Raw genomic sequence first — 24,790 nt, forward strand, 5'->3', positions numbered from 1 at the left:
ACCATAACAGAGCTCTCACATTTGAATTAAACTGAAACACTAGAATATTTTCAATATAATGCAACAAAATTACCACAAGCTTCCTCTTTTAAGAGCAAAGAGGATGGATGACAGGCTCAGGATCAGAGGCAGAAACAGATAAGTTGGGGGAAATAGCGATAGTATTTTCAGCCGCATTAAACAAAAATTGCAGCAACTTTAAATGAGCGTGGAGCTAACACAACCCATCATCATAGCACAGTGTTATGGAAATAAAATTAGAACTCCAGTAATTTGAATTAAATTGTAATTAACACACAACCCAGGTATGTGTGCACATACAGTACGTAGAAGAAGATAACTTCTTCTCCGCCATTACATTTTTCATCTCACACACCCCCTAGAGGCAGCTCACACACCCCACTTTGGGAATCCCTGGTATAAACCATGTCAAAACAAAGCACTTTCTAATAGTAAGGTGACTACAGAGGAACTGCTGATTTCAGTCCTGAGATATGCAGTCGCAAGCCTATAAACAATATCTCAACAGTTCCATGTGTCTTAGCTCAACACTGGTCAGATTTTATCTTTGTGATGATCCTTGGCAGGAACTGGAAGAAGTATCCATATTATGAGGGTATTGCAGATTAAAGCCATAAATGGCGCCCCTTAACATTGTAAACCCAGTGGGTACATCTCTGAGGTCTTGAAGAACAATGGTCTCTACCGCCATGTCCAACAAGCATTCCCTTCATGAGGACATCCAGGGTATCACCATGAACCTGAAAGTCCTAATTTACACCATGTGTAAGTCTAATAACATGCTGTTGCTTATATAGTTCTGCTGGTGTTGTAATACTGTGGTATATTCCTCTTCTGTAGAGCCTCGATTTAAATGTACCTCCACTTTAGAGCAATAGTTTTGTCTAATTCAAAAACGCAGACAGCCTTTGTAGATTTATTTCTGTTAAAAAGGCTTTTTCTTTCCACCGTCACCTTCGTGCTGCTCTTGGGGTTTCAGTCCGGGTTGTGTCAAGCATTTCCCTTCAATTGACGCTGTAGAAATAAAATTGAATTGAATTAAAACTCAGCTAAGGGGAGGAGTCTAGTTACCACGAGGAAGGTGGCTGGATATTTCTTCTTCTTTGTCCCCCAGCTTTAATTCCACTTTGAGAGAAAAGTTAATTTCTGACATTTCCAAGCTCAGTTCTTAAGTTAAAGACTTTCACCTTTTACCACCAAACAATCAACATGGCAGACAGAAAAATTAGGTGAACTATATTACATACTACTATCCTGTTACTGTGACTGTTTCAGATGGACTGTGTGTTTAAGTTGTGAAGCTGACTGATGGGAATCATCTGAGTCAACAGTGTGATAAGGATGGATTAAAAAAAAAAACATATGAGTAATACCTGTCTCGTTCTGAGAGTCAGGGACTGATCTCCACTAGTTTACATGGTTCTCTCAAAGTCCTTCAGAGAACAACCCACAACAACTGCATCCTTGTCTCGGTGCAGCGTGAATAATAAAACTAGACAATTCCCCTGCGGGAAATCGCGAGAGTGATGCAGTGGCCGCAGCAGTCTGCGATACCATGCTATATTGCTGTGATAGTACGATGCTACGATGATGCTACTATGCCAAGATGCTACTACAATGCTATGATGCTAAGATACTAAGATGCTATGATACTAAGATGCTACAAAGCTAAGATACTATGTTGCTACGATGCTAAGATGTTACAATGCAATTATACTAAGATGCTATGATGCTTTAATGATCACCTGTTCATATAGTCATAATATAATCCTGGTGAAAATATTTGCGACTTACGTTGCAAATAATTTCATGTTTGACTACAAAAAGTAATGGTCAGGTCAAGACAGGTATGAAAGTATTCGCGACTTACGTCGCGAATGTCTTTACTAAGTAGCATGTCTTTACTACCATGAGCAGCAGCTATAACAAAAAGCACAACTCAAATAGTCATTTAAGGCCTGGTTCCTTCTGACTGGATGGGTGTGAGTTTGATGTCATGCAGGGTACAACAAACCAAACAGGATGAGGAGGATGCAGTAGGCCTGGCTGAGAGAGAGAGACACTGAGAAGGGTCGTCCTTTATGCTTCGCCTTCTACAAACTGAAGGGCAGGTACAGGCAGCAGACCCCTCCCAGCTCCACCTGAAAGCCAGCATCAAATAAGGAAGAGAGTGGGAGGGATCGTCACACCCCCACCAGGATTATATTATGACTATATGAACAGGTGAATTATTATGATTAACGATCAATTATTACAATTTGCTCGTTAATCATAATAATTTTAACAATAAAACTCATTACTCCTACCTGAGCAATAGTTTAACAGTTTACGGCACAGTCTTACAGTTAGAAAAACAATAATATTAAACTTAACACATCCAGGCTGTAACAAGGAATCAGCAATGAAGTGAAGACCTTCAAATTGTCCTGCGAGTCCAGCTCTTTGTCTCATGTTGGACGTCACTGCAGTCTGTCTGGATCAGCTGGAGGAAAACTATAGGCAGACAAATAGACATGTCAAATAATGTTATGTAACATACTTAATATAACTCTTATGAGTGTTCAACAGCTCATTATTTATTTCATTAAAAACATCATATTATATTAAATTACTCCAATTATATATATATATACTGTCATTAATGTTGTTGCAAGCCATAAATGTTTCCTACTTTATGTGGTGGAATAATATATTTTTCAGTTTGACACAGTTTAATTTAAAAATATCTTCCCTTTAAATTGTAAAACTTCAACATTATTACTGTGATAAGCACCCGCTAGCAAGGCGGCGAATTAGCCGGCGGCTAACCCCACTAGCCTCCGCGTTAGCTCACGGCTAACTGCCGCGGCTAATTCGTGTTTAACTCCCGCGGGTCCGCGGTTAAATCCCGGTTAGCTAGCGGTTAGTTAGCGGTTAGCTCGAGGCTAACTCCGCGGTTGAGTCCGCGGCGTTAAGGTAGCGGCTAGCTAGCTCCGTTAGCTCCGCTAGCTTGCTAACATACATGCGCTATGCTGGAAGGCTAGTCGTCGGCTAAATCACTGGGCGGCTAGTAGTTAGCGTCTGTTACCAGTTGAGCTATTCACTGACCTAATAAGATGAAGGAAACGGGTCAGGGATGTTGTGTCAGGAGTTTCAGCAAAGCAGCCAGATATAATTTGTGTTTAAAATAAAGGAAAAGGTCATAATGTCAGGTTCTGGCCCCCTACAGTACTGCAGTAATGGTTTGGGGGGTTTTAATGTTTTGGCAGATCATGTTTTCCACTGAGAGATCTTTTCCCGCCTCTCGTCCCCAGCAGCTGCGTGTGTGAACGTGTGTAAGCTGGTTGGGGTCTGGTTGTCATGGCTACCAGGGTCAACTGCTCCTGTTAGAATGTCAGTTGGAAGACGGGGAAAGAGAGAGAAAATGCTGAAAAATCGCCTCGAACAGGAAGGACTTGTGGCCAAACCGTATTTCCAATCATTGAACCGACTTAACTTTGGGCATCTTGAGGCTTTCCTGAACGTCTACATATGCAGTTTGTGGGTAAAATGAAGAAATGTGACCTATTAAAGCGATTCAAAGAAAGGTTACGTCTGCTTTCCTCCAGAAATTTCCCTGCCTTTTTAACATGGCAGTCTATGGAGCTGTGGGTGGGTGTTGCTGGCGCATCTTTGTGTCTGACGCCAAAACTATAAGACTTACAGCTTTAGCAGACGAATTTGAGTGAGAAGACAAATTTTCCTACGTTTCTATGTATAAATTATGTCTGTCGTGTGAAATTTGTGGCCACGGGAGCAGTTTCTGTGCAGTTTTTTGACTAACTTTCTTCTCCCCTCCTCACTCTAGCTGATGATGTCATCCACTCTAGCACAAACATTCCGCGCAATACACACCCATTATAAACCCTGAAATTTGAGTAAAAACCTACACAACTCTGAGGCTTCATAGTTTAAAAACGGTAAAAGTTGTCGACAAGTGAAGTGAATCTCTGAAGAGAAGGCAAGAGTACCTACGTTTTAAAGTTTAAATGAAGTCTCTCGGTTAAAGTATGCCAGAGCAGTTCATTGTTGAAAATGTCTGTTGAAATTTTTTTTTTTTCGGGCTTCTCCATTCATTTCAATTGGGAAATTTGTCGCAGTTTTTTCGCGACTACGTCGCGAAAAAATCTTGTTTGAAAGAACTGTATAGAAGCACACCGAGTCCGATCGAGACGCACGTTTTGACGTATTTTGTGTCTGTGTGCGACGAATGGTATTTGAGTTGAAAGGTTTCGAAAATCGGCCGTAGGAAAAAGTTTAATAATAATAATAAGAAGAAAAACGTAGTGAAGAACAATAGTTTGCAGTGCTTCGCACTGCAAACTATTGACCCCCATAGCTTTGCTATGAGAGGGGTCAATAGTTTGCATTGCAGGCACTGCATCACTAATTAGCCTTATTCATCACAGCAGCAAGTCTTTGATTCGTTAGAGAATTAGCAACTCAGACATGAAAGAATGAAGGATTTCTTCAACAGGATGTTCAGTCATCTGGAAGCTTCCTTACATCATGACATAGTTTCTCAGTCTTTGACAGCTTTGACTTTGAGAGCCCTTCAGGTAAATACCTACCTACGTAGACTTCAGGGTCCACTGTGATCATGGTTTCTAAATAAATAAATAAAAAGGACCAAATATATGTAAGTTGCCACTTTTAAAATCCACTATGTCACCACAATGACCTCTGCTCGGATTCCACATTAAATAAAAATGTCAAGTGTTTTTATTAACACAAATTCCCTTTACCACTGTTCATTTATTTATTTCTGTTATCATAACCCCGGCCCAAACCACAGTTTGGGAAATCAGGAAGTGACCAGAATCTGAGGTGTCAGTGTAATTTGAACCTGCAGTGGGCAGTAACCCTAACCCTTAAGTATCATAACCCAAAAGAAGAAGAAGAAATGAGAAAGAAACTTTTGAGTGAAGTTCATCTTCAAAGTCCTGACAGATGGTTCTCTCTACAAGAACTGTTACCTACATTTACTGTTGATGTGAGCTGACTTATGAACAGAGCAGGGAGCTTTCTGAGCAGCTCAGATGATGACATGGGTAATATCCCCGTAAGGTACATTTAAAACAGTTATTAAAAAAAAGTGAGATTAATTTGTCTTACTATGGAAATCATGTGATTACATTTTAAATTATTAAATTAGCATCCCTGTAGGTTCTATGGTTGGACTTAGTGAGCAGCCTTACTCTATCACTCTGGACCGGCTGAAGGTTTTATGTTTATGGAGATGTCACCTGCTAATCTGTGAGTGTTAGTTAACTGTACATTTAACTTTTCCTCAAATATACTTTCTGATATTCATCTTTAGTGCTGATGATTCAGCTACAGGTTTTTGCACCAGCTGAAGCCCAGCTCCAACTGTGAGACATAGTGGGAATTTTATTTCTGGAGCCAGAGGAGGCGAACCGCTGCCACTTCACAAGTCTGTCATTTACAAACACAAAGACCATCCAAGGCCAAAGTGTTGGACAAAATGTTCCGGTAAAACAGCAGATATAGAAATGAATGCATATGCTGCTGCTGATGCTGCTGTAACAAATTGATGTTAACTGTATTTGTTCAGAACTGTGACCTTCTGCCCTCGCAGGAAAACACAAGTTTGGCATGTAACATGTTACAGCACAACAGGTAGCTACATTTTCTGCAACTTGGCTCAATTTAAAGGTCAATTAGATTTATTAGGGCCAAGACATTAATATACAAAGAGCTAATTGTATTTACACAAACACTCATGCAATGAAACACAAGTGGCTTAGCATGCCTGGACAAATTAAATTAAAATCCGCAATGATTCGGATCACTTTGCAGCATCCAGACATGCGTCAGACTTTCAGAAGTCTACTGAAGATTTGATCGGCATAAAAGATGATGCCGTCTGGCTTGTCATTTTTTTTTTCATCCCCCTGGATTAGGATTGTCATCCTAAATATGCTGAACTAAATCTGGACGTTTCACGTTCAGGTCCTGTCTGCTCTGACACGAGTATACCAGTCATAAGTCATTTAATATATGTTAAACTTATCACTACACCTCAAAAGGACATATTGTTTCCTGTTTTTCTATAACTTCTCTCCATTTATCAGTGGACAGTGTGAGCTACTTTACAGCTTCACATTCATGAAACCTGAGAGGAGCTCAATAAAACGTCAGTTTTCAATCTTTGATGACTGAAACATCAACATCTCAGGAAATATGAAAGCAGCCTTGTTTTTTTCCACTCTTATCTACAGAGTTAGACTCTGGTTGGAGGGTTTTCTCAGCCTTGTAATCCTTTGACTGATCTGAATGCTTCAGAATCTTTCAGACTGGAGAGATGAGGCTTCACCCGACAGCTAAACATGAGATGGAAAGCATAATTAGAGTATTTCTGTTTGTCTTGATGGAACCGAATGTTTTTAGATATACATTGTTTGAGGAGACAGTGGCTGAGTTTCCATGGCAGCTGGTGACTGACAACCGAGAGTGCAGGAGACGTGCCGTTGCTAGGAAACGAGCTGAAACTTCACTGACTAAAGATTTTAAGATATGAGTAATACATTGATGAGTCTGTGTATATTTAAAGTCATAAAACTGTTAGCATTCCTTAAGGAAAATGTAATCTTCAGATTTTTCATTGTAGTGAAAAAAATTGTGATCAATTTTCCCTGATAAAATTCCTAGACATATTCTTGAGACACAAGCCGAGGTTAAAGCAGGATGCCCGCAATGGAAAACTGTGACTTCCAGACCGCAATGGAACAGTTTGAAGCAGCCAGGATAAAAGTCAACACCTCCAAGCCCCTAGGCCATTATGCCTCCTGAAAATGGTGGATTGCTTTATCCGAGTCAGAAATTAGTTGCTGCCCAAAGTGAAGGAGTATCTTGGAGTATCCCAAGAATGTTTATGAGTGAACATGAAATGGAAAGGCAGTTTGGTGTGGCATCAGCAGCAATGCCATCTTTTTTTTATTTAACCTGTTGTGACTCTCTGCAGCAGGCTCTCAACAGGTCTAAAACAAACACAAGAGTAGCTTCACCTGATGCAGAGAACGCTAGATGCTAACCTTCACCTATGATCAAAAACTTTGACTGAAAGAATGTCATACACGTATACCAGTGAATAAAATGAGGTTCTTCTGCAGGTTGGCTGGGCTCAACCCTAGAGCTCAGACACTTGGAGTTCACATTAAAAGGGGCCAGGTCAGACGGTTCATCTGGTGAGGATTCCTCCAGGGGACTTCCCTTTTTGGCCAGCTAGGAGGAGACCCACTCCACTGGTATGAGAACAACCCAGGATCCCTATTAGGAACTAGAAAATGTTGCAAGGGAGGAATGATGTCTGGAATATCGAGCTTAGCGTGTTGCCACTGTGACCAGACTTCAGATAAGAGCATGAAAATGGAGGCAATGTAAAGAGGGACTGAATAGTTGCAGCTTCAGAACTATTACAATATCTGATTCTAGAACTAAGAACAAGTCCATTGCCTAGTTTTACCAACATAATTATTAATAAAAGTTTCAGTGTAGACAGTAATCCTGACCATATCTTAAAGCTGCAGTAATAAAACCTATTGATTGAGGCTCATAATAAATGCCATTGTGCTGTTTGTCTTAGCAGTGAGTCTGACAGTATAGCAGCTTTATCCACGCACAAACACACACTTAGAATCCCAGCTGAGTCCTAAAATCTTCTGATACTAAAGCAGCTCAAATAAACAAACTGACACTCTGGATATCTGCTTTGCTGTTTATCCATCTGCCTTCTTCTCTTTTTCTGATGCCGCTTGTGCTTTCTGCTGCTCATCTGTTGGAATCTATCAAAATGTTTTTAACTGTGAGTTTTACATTCAGCTGTCTCCAGGGTCACAGTCAGTGACAGAACAAAGAGTGCCACCTACAGACGCCTTAACATCCTCAAGCCTAATAACATCATTTAAGATTAAAATATTTTGAAGTTATTGTATTTAAAATGGTTTAATTTAAAGACCTCTTTGTTTACATTTGTATTTTCTTGGTTTGGTGGTTTTCATTTCAACCTATGCATCTTACAGATGGTCTAGTCCAAAGGTATTTAAGATCATGTGTTAAGGCATTCGCTCATTTTTTGTCTGTGGCCTTGGGAACCTGTAAAATCTGTACCATCCTGCATCACTGAAGCCAGGTTGTAATTATTATTATTATTATTATTATTATTATTATTATTGTATTAAAAATGATCAGAGCTCGGAGTTCCGCTGTTTCATGGCCATCGTTTTGGGGGACTTCATGCTTCTCACTTTGTGGGGGTAAAAGCATCAGTCCCTAACAATGAGCCAAAACCTGCATGTAAGGGTTACAGCAGTGAAAGCTGCCAAATGACCTGTGTTAATGACTCTGTGATTGTTTATCTCATACTAAAGTGAATTTTGCAAGAGAAACATAATTGTTCTTTCGTCACAATTAATTGGCATTACAGCGCTGCAGTTAAACTGATGCCACTATTGAGGGCCGCTGTATTATCCCGAACACTTTAACAATGTGTGATGTTTGCATGGACAGACATATTGAAGCCACATTTCATATTTTAAAACTCAGAGAGCAGCTGTATTTCATCACACTGGTGACAACAGGCTGAAAGAATGAAATGTTGCAGTTTTAATTAAATGGAGTCTAATATATGCAGTTTACACGGGTAAGAGGATCCATGCAGCCTGTAGCAGAAAATGTATGCAGAAAAAATATCTACAGAATATTTTGTTATTACAGAGTTCTTCTAAAGGTATCTTTCAGTTTGAGCAGTGATCAACACAGAAAATGGCCAGTCCTGTGATGGATGAAGCAACCCATGTGCCAACGTCTTCCTGCAGAAAGAAATGGACACTCACTTCCTGCACCAAATGTTTTTGTTTTTGTTGGTGTTAAGTTTAAATAGAGCAAACATGAGACACATTTGTTTCCTCCAAGTGTTACAGCTGCTATTTTTACAGCCGAGAGAGAAATATGAGGTAATGCAGGTGAGGTAATGCAGAAGTGTAAACATGAGCCGTCTGTCACTGCAGCGATTCAGCCACGTTTTCTTCAGTCGGAACTCATTTCACATTGATGTAGTAACAACAGTTGGTTCATTTATAGTAATTGTCAGTCACTCGTGGAGTTCACATTAGATCCTCCCACTGCCTCTTCCTTAAGATGGAGCTGGGGACGCACCGTGGGAGTTTATGTGCAGCTGTCGTTTAATGGCTGGTGTCACATGTGATTATTGTTGCTTTGTGGAAACACATATGTATGCTTCTGTGTGAGCATTTTGGCATTTTTTTGGTAATTTAGACTTCACAATAGAAATTAAATAAATTAGAGTTCAATTGATAAAGTCTAAAATTACATCTGAATATTTTTCTAAAGTGTATGTTTACAGTGCAATCATTGGTTTGTGTTCTTATAAATCTTTCCACATTTGTCACATTCATTCGCTCCCTCTCCAAATCATTCACTTTATTGTTTATTTTCCTTTTTGTGCTTCTTGCTTTCTCTTCCATCATTCATTTATTCTCTACCTCTCTCACCCCTCTTCTGTCTTCCGCTCTCTCACTTCCACCCTTTCCTTTCTGTTATTCACCTTGTTGCCTCCCTCCCTATCCCTTTCTCCTCTGTCACTCCCCTGCTAGCTCGCTCGCTGACTGGTTCACTCACTCATTGATAGTGGAGTGGATGTGAGCGGCATGCCGAGCAGCTAATCATTATTCCACCAGCAAACGGCAGGAGTCAGGGAGGAGTGTCTGTTCACCTCCAGCACTCTCTCTCTCCTGTGTGAACAGTAAGAGCCCTACACAGCTGATCTTCCAATTGGCCTTTTTTTCTAACATGATCCTAAAAAATAATGTTGTAGAACCAATATCAACCAAAGTCAATGCCAAGCTGTTGCTGTAAGTGGTGGTGCACTACTTAATGGGGCATGCTAACATTAGCCGTTTGTGCTTTCAGTTTTGGAAAGCCACATAAATAAAACACCATCTTTCACAATACACAGTCAATATAAAAAAAAATACAAAAAAAATGTTCTGCTTTTCTGGTGATTTTCTCTGGACAAAAAAATCAATGCAAACCTCCCAGTTGTTCCTGAACAGTGGGAGCTGTTTGATTGGAGACGTGTTGAGTGACTGGAGTCATTCAGAGGACATTTATTCCTTAAACAGGTGAGTTCTAGAAAAGTTCTCTGCATACAGTTGTCAGGATTGACTATGTGAAGAAAGTTTGTGGCACTCAAGACTGATCATGTGGCCTCTCTCCATTTTCTATATCTAAAGACTCATGAACACTCCGTCCCAATTCTGAAGCTCAATGTGGTATCTCGGTCTGTCTCCATTTTGACACGACTCCTCCTAACTCCCAGCTAATTCAAAAATGACCAAAGAGATGGAGTGTGAGTGGAGCTGAGGCTGCAGACATGTTTATTTCTGCTGTGAATGTTTGGACATGGAGGTCTATGGTTACTGAGCTGCTTTGGGAGCCTCTAGTGGAGATTAGAGGAGCTGCAGTCTTATATTGCTAGTCTACATGTTGAGTGTGATCACGTTCAAGGTTTGTCTGCAGACATTTGTTCAGTCATAAAATGAACAGCTCTGATGTAAGGGTGTCTATGTTATAGAAGTAAAAAGGAGGGAAAATAAGTGACTTTGGGGTCAAACATTATTGTTTTTTGTTGTTTTTAAATGTAATTCCATCAGTCATAAGCTGTTCATCATATTTATTGGATCATCTTTATTTTAACCAGAATCAGTTTCTCCTTCAGCTCAAAGACTGCAGAATAAATCAGTTCTTACCAGGTAACTTCTGTCTTGCTCAGGCCTCTTTGTCCCTTCATCATGCTTCATCATCTACTCGCTACCTGACTGCTACTGATCTCACTTTAAAACAACAACACTCTATTTGCCATCAGTCATTTACTGCTTGTGGTTCCTCTTTTCCAAAGTTCCTATCAGGCTCAGCTCTACTGTTTCCTCCTCTTGGCTGCCGTCTGTCCAGGGATCAAACATGTCTGTGCACTATACAAACAATTGGGATTAAATATAAACTAGCATGGCTGCTGCTGTGGCTGAAACGTTCCCAGAAGACGTCATGGTTGAGCTCCTGTCACAAAGTGCCTGAAGTCAGTCATGGAAAAGTATAATCAACACGAGAAAACAGAAAACAGCCATCAAACGGTGAGACATGTGAAGGCAGAGCTGTGTCCAGCTGGGTTATCATTTCTCCCTCAGTCTCAGCAAAAACATCCAACAGGATTTAGTTTGTCAATATTGTGCAGCAGCAGTCGCATCTTAATCCGCAGGAGATGTCTGTGGCAGCGAGAGCTAGTCTGCACGTTTGGTCACGTATGAAACCTGTGCCAGCAAAAAAATAAAAAAACGTCTAAATGTCAACTTCTAACATCCAGACTGTAAAATAAAAACTTAAAAGCCTTCAGACAGCTGTTTGTTTTTTTGGGTAGCTGGTAGCTTTGTTCTCAGACCAATAGAGACTTTTTTTTTTCTCCTTTTATAAAGCAAGCCTCACACCTCACTTATCTGAACTTGTCTTCATCCAGCATGTAACGTTAAGTAAAACACATTTAATTGAATATTAAGTAGATTATTTGAATAAAAATAATCTGAAGCTTGTTCAGTGGTTCTGCTGGTGGAAGGGGGTGGAGACCTGGGGGAGTCCTGATTAGAGAGAGAGGCAGAGATAGATGAGGATGACGTTGAGTGCAGCGTAAGCAAAGAGGAGGGAGGTGGTAATCAGGGACCACATATCAGCAAGACAAGTCTCTCGGGGCTACAACAAGCAATTATTTAAAAACAAATCATTAAAAATCTATCAGAACTCGTCTTAAGTTTTATTTAAACATAATGACATTTGAATATGATCAATGAATCCAGCAGGTTAGAACCCAGAACCTTCATGCTGTGATACTAACCACTGTTAAAGGTTGCTAACATCCACTTAAGGCAGAATGTTACTGGACATCTGGTTTAGTTTTAGAGGTCAATACGAGTAGAAACCCACTGACGGAGAGCAGCACTGACATGCTAGTTGTTAGCATTTATACTAGAATCGCCAGTAGTATTGCCAATAGAATCTCAGTTAGCATTGCCCATAGTGTTACCCATAGTTTGGCCAGTAGCATTACCATTAGTATCAACATTACTATGGCCATTATCTTCAACATTAACATCAACATTAGCATTGCCAGCATCACCTCAGCAGCACTGTTAGCGTCGTAAGTAGCATTTCCATTAGCCTCTGCTCTTGAGTCTCTGTTGAGTTCTTTTGTCAAAAACAGTTGATGAGGACACAACGACTGCCAGACTCTGAAGCCAACAACGATCCACTAACGTTAATAATCCAAACACAAACCACAACCACTTCATCTTCTTCTTTTCAGTTACTGCTCATATGACCCCCCTCTGCAGGATAAAGGTATAAACATGCGCCTGGTTCTCAGGTTAAGGAGTTTTCTCGCTTTTGACATTTGGGTAAACATTGAGTAAACACTGCAACAGCCAGTAGTGTGAACACACAAGGAGTCCTGGGTCACATTAAAGACCACCTACTCAACAGGGCTGATCTGTGGAAGAGGAGTTTAACTCATTCATTCAACCACTAGTAGAAATGATCATATGAATCAGTGATGTCTGTTCATTAGTAATGAGAGCCTTTTAAAAGATTCTGGTCTTGGAGCTGAGAACCAAACTAAACTAGAAACTAATCTGAACTAGGATCAACTCAGAAATAAATCAGATCTTAACATGTGAGAGTCTTTCCATCTTGTTCCAAAATCTGGATCATGTCTCCAAGTCACCAACCAGCTGTTGATGGTTCTGATCCAGCGGTAGGTAGAGATCCATTAGAGACAGCAGCTGGTACAATGTTCTACTGACCACATGATGGCGCTGCTTATTTACAGACACACAAACTGAGATCAGATCTCAAGTGCTGGCTGGGGACGCATGTGGAGACACATTTATATTAAGACCAGGTGTCAGCACAGGGACTTAGAGATGGACAGGTGAGACCAGATGGTGATGTGAGTTGCTGTGGAAACTTAAGTCTTCAACTTCCTTCAGTACCGAGATAGAGAGATAGAGAGATGGATGCATTCATTATCTTATACAGTTTTATTGCAGGAACAGAGAAGGTGAGAGATGGTGAGAGACTCAGAGTCTGCTATGAGAGCTACACTCATCTCAAAGAGAATATATAGTATATATGTGATTATATAGGTTATTTGTAAGTTTTCAATGCAGAGGTCTGACAGAAGCAAAGCAACAGTCACATCTGAGGATGTAAAGATCTCAGCTTGAATCCATTAGTTGGGGCGACAGCATCAGTAGAAATAACCGTGTTAGGACGACAACTACTGTGACTGACAGCTCATGTTTTTCCTTTACATTCTCCTGTCTGTCGTATTGAGCATGGCAAGAATGGACCTAACATATTTGGGTTAAGATAAATCGTAAATCAAATCCGATCTCTGATTCCAGCATGTGTGAAGAACAGTCTGAGGTTTTGAACTGACTGATTCAATATCAATTCATTTAGAGATATTTCAGTTTCAAAACAATTTTACTTAAAACTCAAACTAATGTTTTTATTAGTTCCAGAGGTTTGGGAAATGTCCTCAGTCTTTTCTCTCTAGTTTCTCATCTTTTCTGCATCTTTGCTTTTATCCAGCCCTTCTCTGTCGTCATACATTTTAAATCCACTGAGCTTTCATCTAATCTCTTTGCAGTGAGAAAAAAAAAAAAAAAAATGACACGTATTTTTAAAAAAAAAGAAAAAATCAAACCGGAAATTTCAGTGACAGATCCTACAAATCAAGATCGATTTACAGCTCTTTTTTATTTTAACCGCCATAGAACTGTTACTGGTTTCTGTGAGTTATCAGTGTAAATGGCATACGTGGAGATCAGACTTTTTATTGGACAAAAGTGGTGATGGGCTGTGAATCTGATGAGCTGCTCTGCGTCACAAAGTTAATTAAATATAATATAAACCAGGGCATGCAATGAAATGAGATTCTCAGTTATGATAAACCCAGCTTTGATTGCGACTGAAGAAGAGAGGTGAGACTGAAGTAAAGGAGGGAGACAGAGAGGTATGAGAATACATTCAGCAGCAGAGGAGGAGAGGGAGAGGGGCGAGAGAGGAAGGAGGAGGGTTGGAGTAGGGGGGAGAGAGAGAGAGAGAGAGTGAGAGAGAGAGAGAGAGAGAGAGCTGAATGCAGTCCAGCCTCTGCATCGCGGAGCAGCAGCAGCCAGTCAGTCCGACACCGAAGGACACCGAGAGAGGCTTCACAGCAACAGCGACTTCACAGCAGCTGCAGCACAGAGAAAGGATTCTACCAAACAGGAATAAAAGAGGAGGCTCTTTCTGTCACAAACAGCAGAGGAAGGAGGAGGAGGAGGAGGAGGAGAACAAGGAGGTGGTGTTGCAGGTCTCTGTTCATTTCTCTTCTCGCACCGTCGGCCTGAGGAGCCTCACAGCTGATGGTGTCATTGCGACAGAGCTCGGAGGAGAAGCTGTGAGTGGATCTGGAGTAAACCTGAGATTTCTCATCACCAGGAGTTGCTTCCCGCTCTTGTGTCTGTTGCATCTTCTTCTTTTCTTTTTCTTCTTCTCCGGTGCAGACGTCTGTGCCAGCGGTCGAGGGACTATAGCTGTGCTCTGCTCTCCATCCCTCTCTTTCTGTCTCTCTTCCTTCTCTCCTGCCTTCAGCCGGCTTTACCGTAACTGTGCCGGGACTAGGAATGCTGGTCTCATTGGCTGGCTCCCCCTCAGAGATAGGAAAGCAGATGGGTGAGTGTGCTGTGTGGTGGGGGAGTGTTGCAGGTAGGGGTGGGGGGTGGCTCTTTTTCTACTCTCTTCTGCTTTTCATCTTTTTCCCTTCTCCTTTCATCACATTTGTACTTCCTCTCTTGCTCTCTGTGGTCGTTACACGTTCATTTCCATCCATCAGCCGGCCTTGCAGCCTTCGGTCAGCCACCGTCGCCAGCCATCGTTGCCGGACGACCATCCATCAGACGTCTCGCTCACCTCATCTCCAGTCCCTCACCTTTCATGCTTCGTGTCACCCCCACCCCACCCCATTTCAATCTTCTTCCTCCTCCCTCCTCCCATCACTCATTTGCATCATAAGGTACAAACCACACACACATACAGTCACATTTATTAATGTGCCGTAACCTGGAAGTCATCAACGCCCCACCGCCTGAAGCAGAGAGGCACCGGGCTTGACATAAAACCGACAGTTGGAGGTTGAAGCCCAATAATCCCTCCATCCTTCTCTTCATCCATCATTCCCCTGGCTGCTCATTGTCTCCAATGCACACCAACACAGGCACAAACACAGACACCACCCGTCAACGCTGCTTCCTCACCCATCATCCCTTCTTCATCTCACAATAGTAAAACACATAGAACAGGGACATGAATACACACACATAGAAACACATGTATTTGTTGAATGCACATCCTCACACATCCTCACACACTCCAGCAGCTTGTTTCCGCCCAAAAAACAGCAGTCATGATACAAGTCAGCTTGATGTTAACAACTGAACACACACACACAGCAGGAAGTAGATTCAATCACATGATAAATTATTCATCAGATGAAAAAAGCTTGCATCCTAAAATGTCCCATGTGGTCCAATTTGCAGTCGAAATGTTTATTAATTGTTTGGTTGAGTTGGAAACAGACGCCTGATTGTTAATGAACCTTTCATCAGCTCATGTTTCCACGTCTGCTTGTTTAACCATTGAGTCCCGGGGAAGGGAAACTGAGTCAATAAATAAATAAATAAATATATAAAAAATCTGTGACCTGTCAGAACTGAACTTGAGTTCAGGGTAAATGTTTGGAGCACCTATAGGTATCACTGTCAAACTTTTGTGTTGTCCACTGCAGTGAAGCTTACAATTCTCTCTATGGATACCCATGAGGGAAACTGTTCTGTTGCAGCAGTTTAATCAAAAAAACATCAGGACTAACCATAAAAATTAAAAGACATCATTGCATATTTGCAGAACAAGACGATAAATTTAAGCTGTCCACTTAAGAACCAAACTTGTTACCTAGGTTAAATCCTTAGGGATGTAACACAAGAGTCTTAACTCAAAAAATTTTCTGCAACTTGAACACTCAGACTTCATCAGAAAACCCTGACATGTGATGTAACTCTAAACAGTCTTGAGTTGAGATAATTTTGTCAGGAATATAGACATTTAAAAATGGCAAAATGGTAAAAAGATTAAATGACAAGTAAAATGTCTTTTGGTGTCATGGCTGTTGGACAAGCATGAAGTCAAAATCCTCCATTTATAAGCCTAATGTCAGCTGTGACTTTTCAGGAAGCTCTTTTAGTTTTTCCTCTGGTTTTGGTAACAAAATAAGACCTACTAAATTAAAGCAAACATTTGAGACAAATGAAGTTAAGGGTAAAGACATCTAGCATTTGATAACTGAAACAGAAGCACTGTATGAAGTCTTTTGGTTGAAGTGTGTAGAATTGAGAAGTAGATAAAATTAGCTGATATAAGATTAGCATTAGCTGTGTGCTAGCCCAGCAAAGTCAGGAAGCAGTTAGTCTTTAGTACTTATCACACCGGACTAATATTACTTGGGGTGATAATTGCAGATATTGATTGTGATCTTAATTTTGCACAAAACGCCTGTGTCTGTAATTTGTAAAATAAAAATGACCCTGATGTGCAGACGTGTAAGTGTAAAACTAATCCAGTGTGAACTCACATCTCTGTGATTTGTGGTGTGTTGTTATTTAGTCCGTGAAGATTCTCAGTCATCCAGGTCATAGTAGATCCAAAGACAAGCTAAAACAAGACCATCTGGGCTGGGAGAGTTCCTTGAAGATATTTGCTCACTCTTCCAAGCAGCTGCAGTTGTCCTTGATGCAGCATGTTTTTTTGGATATTCAAGAAGTTTTGTTTGCAACGTTTTCTGTCTTTCCATGCTTGAATTATGAACTCTGTGTCAGCAATTATTAATGAAGGTTTGGTTTTCTTTCTACAAGTGGACTGAGCTGTACATGTTTGTATATTTAACCTAACTACAACTGACATTCTCTGCAAAGGAGCAAAATCCAAGTTTTAAAGGCAAATTGAATCTCATTAAAAATGTTCTCAATTGGTTTAGATAAACTTCTATACTCACTACACTGGTGTCTACATGTCCTGTGAAAGCTGTGATCTTAAGTGCTTCCAATGAAACCCTTTCACTTACAACCTCTCTGGTGCTGTGTCGCCACTAAACTGTGTTGTGGAACAGGCTAATTCAGTGTGGAGACAGCAGGCATTTACAAGAAAACAGCCAGGGCTAAAAACAGCGATCTGAACGGCTTCTCAAGGACGGCACCAGAGAACGAGCTCGTTAACTGCTCTCACTTTGTATTTAGGCGCTGCTGAATGACGTGTCTGTGTGTGAAAGTGTTAACAATATGTCACTGTCATTCAGCCAGGATTTAAAAGCACTGATGGCTTTTAATTGAGGCAACGGTTCAGTTGTACGTCAGTCTTGCAGCAGCGTGTGGCACATAGCCTTTCTGAGATGAAGCATGTTATTAATGAGAATCAGAGCAATCAGATGGGAGCCTGGTGGGTGGAAAGACAATCAGATTGTGGCTGTGTGAGTGTTTCTAGCTTTAATGTGTGCATGTTTCATTGTGGAGAGCGTTAGCCTGCTGCTGTCAGCGATGCTTAATGAAGTCAAGCGACGAGAGGCTGCAGGTGTATGTGTGTTCAGTTCCAGCCTGCATATAAAATGCATGTGTGTGTTGTTTTATCTATTTATGAGTGTGTATTCAGTGATAGACCGCAGACAGTGCTCCATAGTCAGCTTGCAGCAAACTACACACACATCTGCAGCATAACCACGACTCAACTGACAAAAATCTGAAACCCAGAGGCAGCACTGTGTTTTTTCACCTCTGCCACAGAGAGGAACTGAAGATGGGATCGATTATTTGGTCATTCACGTACACCTCAATCAAGGGGAATGATTCAAATGATCAATTCTTTTCAGGGTCATTAACTGGCCTACAGAAAATGTAATGACTGAAATTGTCCACAAGCTGTTGTTAATGTAAAGGACCCTGTTTCACATCGACTCAACAGTCTGGACTTTCCAATCAATTTCCCTCCGACTGATTGTCCTCCATGTTTTGGAAGTAAGAGCTACGTTCACAGTCACTCCAGCCCTGTTCAGGAATAACATCACTAAATAGTGAATATGTTTATTGTCTCCTTGCTTAGTTATTATATGTCTAAAATTGTCAGTTTAAGCAAAATTTAAACTGAGTAGTGTCTGTGTCCAGGTATATTATTGTTGATGACGATCTGTCATTACATGACTGTAATTGTTAAAAGGTTATAGGTCTTTACTGTACTTTGTGATTGTTTAACCAATTTGACCAAGAAACCTCCCATGTACTATAAGAGGTCTAACAGGGAAATACTTGTACTTGGTACATTCATGACTAAATGTGAAACAATGAGCCCAAGAGATCCAGTTACTCCAGGTCCAGTGATTCACTGTAATCATGGTCAGTAGTCAGGAAACTGTCAGTGGAACAAAATAAAAATAAAAATAAAAAATAACAAAAAAAAAAACTACAAAAAGAAAAGAACCACATAAATGTACAACAAACACAGAGAGACACAAAACAAATATTAAGAGACACAAACCAAACTCAGACACAAAACAACCAGTCAGTCTAGAAAGTCATTCTAATAACTGACTGAACACAGCAACACACAGAATTACTGCTTAGATGCACAACCAAACAACCACACAGACAGTCAGCATGTAGACGTCTGAATGATGAGCTCCTAAATTCTTCATCATACATGAAGCAGTTTTTGACCCAGAGTGCAAGGCTACAGATATAAAGCTGTGTGCGCTACTGGAGGAGTCCTGCCACAACCGTGACATATTTCCTATCACCAAGTTGATTAGATAGCTTCATGTTTCGATCCAAAGATCTCCTGGAAACACACACATCTGAGACACAAAGTCCGAGAGAAAGATACTGAGGAGAGGACGACAGTGGAAGGAAACCTCCCAGAGCACACCGTGCAGACAGACTGGATCTTGGCGTCAGAGCTTTTGTTTCAGTATGACTTTCAGTTTATTAACCTACATGATGCCAGTAGCCATCCATCACCCCTCACCCCTGCCTCCTCACCTCGTCCACAGAGGAGCATTCATCATGTCTTATACGCCAGATGACATCAGTTAGAAACCCCATCACCGCTGCTTCAGAAGCCATTCACAGGACAGATATGGCCGCTGTCGGCGGCTGAGAATGAGCCGTGATGTTTGTGCTGGGGGAGGGAGGGAGAGTTGTCAGGCCTTTTATGTTGTAATTAAAACGTGTGTGGGCAGCATTTTTATAGCGTGAACGAGTGTGAGATGATTGGTGATGCAGCGGAGATGAAATGCTGAGCTTTAATTGGAGACTGTCAGTCAAACTGGATGGATGAAGGGACATGAAGGAAACAATGAAAGCACAGCTGGCACAGAGAGATCTTTAAAGGAATAAATACATGTGGTTCACTTTAAGGTGTGTTCAAGAAAAGTGGTTATTTTAAAATATTGTGATATCATTATTCATTAAGAGTAGATTTTGAGGCCTTTACCAAACACCATTTCCCATCAGCCCTTGATATTCAGGGGCTTAACATCCATGTCAGTTGGTCAGGAGACTGCTCCTCCATTCACAAATGCTGACAAAGCATTGGGTTGTCATGTTCACCTATCTGACCAGAGCAGATTAGGTCATGTTTTATTCACCGCCATCAGAGGCTGATCGTGAGGAGAGCTGGGCATCACACCACAAAATACTGAGCTTCAGTCCTATCTCAAGGACCAGAGCTGCAAAAGCCACACTCTTTCTGTATGGGAGGAGTGTAAGTGTTGCTGAAGGTGCACTCTCCTTGTCTGTCACATTGCCTTGTCACACTAATATCAGAAGCAGCCGCCATATTGTTCCAGTGTCAATGGATCTAGACATGTGTACCGTGTTTAGCCCTGCCATGCCCTTAACCCAGAAGGTTGACCTGGTGTCATCCCGTTCTGTCAATCTGGACCTTCGTGACATAACTATGTGGACTATTTATTGGTTAATTTGTTACAGGTTTGCTCCACCTATGATCAAATTGGGCTGTATGTGGCCACTGAACTAAAATGAGTCCGACACCTCTGCTTCAGAGTTTAGGGGTGCTACACCCTTTATGTTTGGTTAATTTTTAGTATCTTTGATTGAACTTCTTAAACTTTGGTGAAGTTTTCCCTTAGTTTGCATTATATTTATTTAAAGTAGCACCATCTGCCCACTGTTTTGTTAAATCTGTTCTTATTAATTGATTAGAACAACTAAGAGACATGGACACAAAATAACCTCAAAAGACAGTGACTGTGTCTTGGTAGGTAGAGCGAGTTGTCCGTGAAGTGCAAGGTTAGTGGTTCAATCCCCAAAACAGGCCACATGTGTCCTTGAGCAGGATACTGAGCCCCCAGTTGCTCCCAGTGCATGGTCCTGGTGCATGAAGGAGTAGATGTGTCACTGTGACCATAAACAGCCCTATATAAATACAAGACTGTTACCATTACACAAAAATAGACACAAACTGTATTCAATACTTATGGTAGTATTTCAGGTTATAAGATGAATTTAGAAAAAAGTGAAATTATTCCACTGACAAATTTTGATCACTCCAAACTCCAGCGCACGAGTACATTTAGATGGCCTATGCATGGTATAAAATATCTTGGGATATTTGTAGACAACAACCTCAAAAACCTATACTAATTGAATTACCTCCCATTGCTCACTAAGACTGAAGATGATTTACGTAGGTGGATGGACTTGCCTCTCACCTTCATTGGCAGAGTTAATTGTATCAAAATGAATGTACAACCAAGATTGCAATATCTGTTTTAATCCCTGTCCATTCCATTACCATAATCCTTTCAAAGCTCTCAATAAATATGTCAGACATTTTTTATAGAATTGTAAAGTACCCCGGATATCCATGAGAAAGTTAACATGGGACTATGGTTCAGGGGGACTTCGACTACCAAGTTTTAAAAACTACTACTTGGCAGCTCAAATGAGGTTCATCTCATCCTTTTTTGAAGGCAGTGACACCCCTTCTTGGGCACAAATTGGACTGCACCCCATGAAAGAAAAAGTTCATAGTGACTTGTTTTATAAGCACAATTCTGGAACTGTAAACAACAGGACAGATAACCCTATATTGAGGCATCTGATTAAAATTTGGTATAAGGTTCACAAACGTCTTGGACTGAAAGTGGGACTGCCAACTAAAACACCTTTAAAGCAAAATGAACTTATACCCATGACTCGTGATAATAAGATTCTAGACATATGACATCCAACACTTAGAGGATTGCTTCCATGAGAGGCTTTTCCTGTCATTTGAAAATCTGAAGAGGAGATAGAACTTGTCCAATCAAACCTTTTTCTGTTATCTCCAACTGAGATCCTTTCTGAGAGCTAATTTGGGTCCTGAAATGACTCTGCCTGACATGAATGATGTTGAAATTTTTCTTTATGAGGGTGACACACATACATTTATTTCTAAAATGTATCGCCTGTTGTTGAATAAGGTCCCAAAACCAGGTTTGCACAAGTCTAGAATGAAATGGGAGTCAGATCTTAATGTTACAATTGATGAACAGTTTTGGACAGATTTATGTCAAAACAGTTTGACAACTACTATCAATGTCCAGTATAAATTGATTAACTATAATTTTCTACATCAATTATACCTTACCCCAGAAAAATTACATTCATTGAAATCTGACCTGTAAGAAATGTGCTTCAGATGTGATGCTGATGTTGGTTCCTTTCTGCATTGTACCTGGCTGTGTACGATAGTTCGGCCTTTCTGGTATGATATCTGCTCCACTTTAACCAGGATCACAGGAGTTAATGTTCCAGTGGACCTGGAACTTTGTTTATTGGGGAACTTAACAAGTCCTCTAAACAATGCACAACTCAGATTCATGGAAGTTGCTCTAAGTGTGACCTTTTTTTTTTTGATGGGGATAGGGTGTTATAGGGTAAGGAGGTTTATCCTCCACGCCTCGCTATTTGTTAGGTCTCTATACTGTTGGTATATTGATATGTTTCTATACACTGCATATATATTAAACTGAAAATAAAAAAATAAAAAAAAGAATCACTAGAGAAGCTTCAGAAGTTTTCTTTATGAAAAGCAGTCGTCTGATTGTCTGCACACCCAAAGCAACGTTTGAAATCCCCAGTTGTTTGCTGCAGCTGTCATGTAGCACAGCACACGCTACAGGTGAGGTTATGCAATAAGTTACTCTGCAGCAATAAAACAGCATATTTACTTGTCTGCGCTGTGTGAGTCATCTCCCTGTAAAAAAAAAAAAAAAAAAAGAAAAGAAAAGAAGAAAACACAGTTTGTAGTAGCAGACATAATCATGTGGTTCTTTTTTGTTAAACAGCTCTGCTCTCTGTCCCCTCCGTTCAGCTATCACTGATAATTTCAGTGCAGGTTACATTTCTGAGCAGTTTGTACTCTGATATAATGAAGCACAGTAATCACAATCATTTCAAACATTGTGACGACTGTGGTCGGCTGAAATTGTTCTGTAATTATTACTCTAGTTTCTCTAGTGGGCGTCCTCAGATAACACTATTCACTTGCAATCACACCTCTTATACACAATATATTAAATGTAAACCCACAATCTCTGCAGTGCATCCACGCTTTGTATCCACTAAACAAGCTAAACATGATGTTTGAAGCTATGAAGACCTTGTGGATGTTTGGAGAGCAGTACAGGAGGTTTATGATCCAGTTCAAATTACTTTTCTGTCTGGCTGCTGAACAAACCAGTGTCTGCTGTAAATCCTCAATGGAGAAAGAATAAAACAACATTGTACTGAAGTAACCAGAAGCCACCAGAATCCTCAATCTCTCCACCACTAGCTTCCTGAACGTTGTCTTTCTAATCTTGTGGCCAAGGATGAAATTTTTGTTTCAGAGGTGGGGGGGGCACAAGTATTTTTAATAAAACTCTAATCTTTCAGTTGACTGTGTTTTCTAGTAGTTCTTCTAGTTTTCTATTGCTACTTTTAAGTTTAATGTTCCCTTTTTTGGTTTGACTGGTTGTAAAGCATGTAGCAAAACATTGTCACCCAATTCTGTGTTTCACCTTGTTAGTCAACTTCAGTCCAACTCAGTACCACCAATTTTACACTTGTTTGTGGAATATGTGGTAAACAGACCTCATTTACATAGCAGCACCCAGTGGTAGGCAGGTCAAACTGGCATCACAGGTGGAGAGGAACTGAATAAAATGTTGGCACGCACATAGGCACATAGACACTGATTCAAACGTTAATGCAAATGAAACCTCTGATATTACAATCCTTCTAGCTGACGTGACCCAGGCAGAACAAACGCCCAACTTACAGTAGCAGGTTAACAAGGACTCCTGACCGCAGACTAGCAGACCAGTGTGACAGCAAGGTGGAGTGACAGCGGGGACGGCCAATCACACAAGAAGAGCCAATGGCAGAGCTTGTGGGCGGGTCTAAACTAAGGGAAACAGGCTTCAGCTTGAGCGGCCGTTTTCCGCTTGGTCCTAGTGCTTGACGTGTCTCTGTTTACTATAGTAACATTGTTTTAGGATGGTAAAAAGTGCAGGGGACCAAAATGGCTGACTTCATGGACTTTCTATTTTTTTATGTCAGGGAAATCTTTGCTAATTTTGAAAAGGTTTAAAATATAATTGATGTTGTTGGTGATATTTCAATATGACTATTTACTTTATTGAACCATCCTATAATTACTTCAGACTTTATACATTATGTTAAATTAAAATCAGGTTGAAAAGTTATGGATCAAATATGATACAGCAGGTTTATATGCTAATTTATCTGTGTCACTACATACAGTGTCCAAACGGACGCTCGTAGTAAATGGGATATTTCAGGTTCAATTACTTAATGGGAAATCATTTTATCAAAAGACATATCTTTACACGCACGCCCATGATAGCTGGCATCTGAAATCTGAGAACTGAGGGCTAAGCTTGGGAGAGTTTAACGGTAATAAATATAAATTTGATTAGATTGAAATGACCTTCCATCATCTCTTGCTAGCTCTGAAGAAATTTGAATTGATTGAGAAGAAACCAGTTGGTGAATTACGTTTGGAAAGGTTTTATTTATTTTATTTCAGTGTTTAAACCTATTGTAAACAGATCCATCACTTTGTGCATTGCACTATGGGAGAAGAGTGAGCATCGACATCACACTACCAACACTAAACCTGCGTAGAATGAAGATGTACTACGTATCTCCTTGTCTTATAATTGTTTTCATTACTGGGAGCTGTGAAAAAAAATATTATTTTAGTTTAAAACATCACAACCTCAAAAAATCACAATCACATCTTAATTTGAACTAGATTTAAAAATGTCTTGTTGTCTTTTTGTTGCAGATATCTTCAGATGACTCTCAGTCTGCTGTTGACAGACATCATCATTACCCAGAATGCCACAGGTGTGAGCCTTGGAGGGTGATTCCACTGACCAATACCTACCAGGTGTCAGCTGACTCTTGACCACTCAACACATCTTCCTCAGCAGTGCCATAGCGACCGCATCCGTTCAAAGGTTCAGCACTTCCCAGCTGCTGCACTGAGCGAGACACTGACGAGGGAA

The sequence above is a fragment of the Chelon labrosus genome (genome assembly GCF_963514085.1).
Source record: "Chelon labrosus genome assembly, chromosome: 16".
NCBI classification, from domain to species: domain Eukaryota; kingdom Metazoa; phylum Chordata; class Actinopteri; order Mugiliformes; family Mugilidae; genus Chelon; species Chelon labrosus.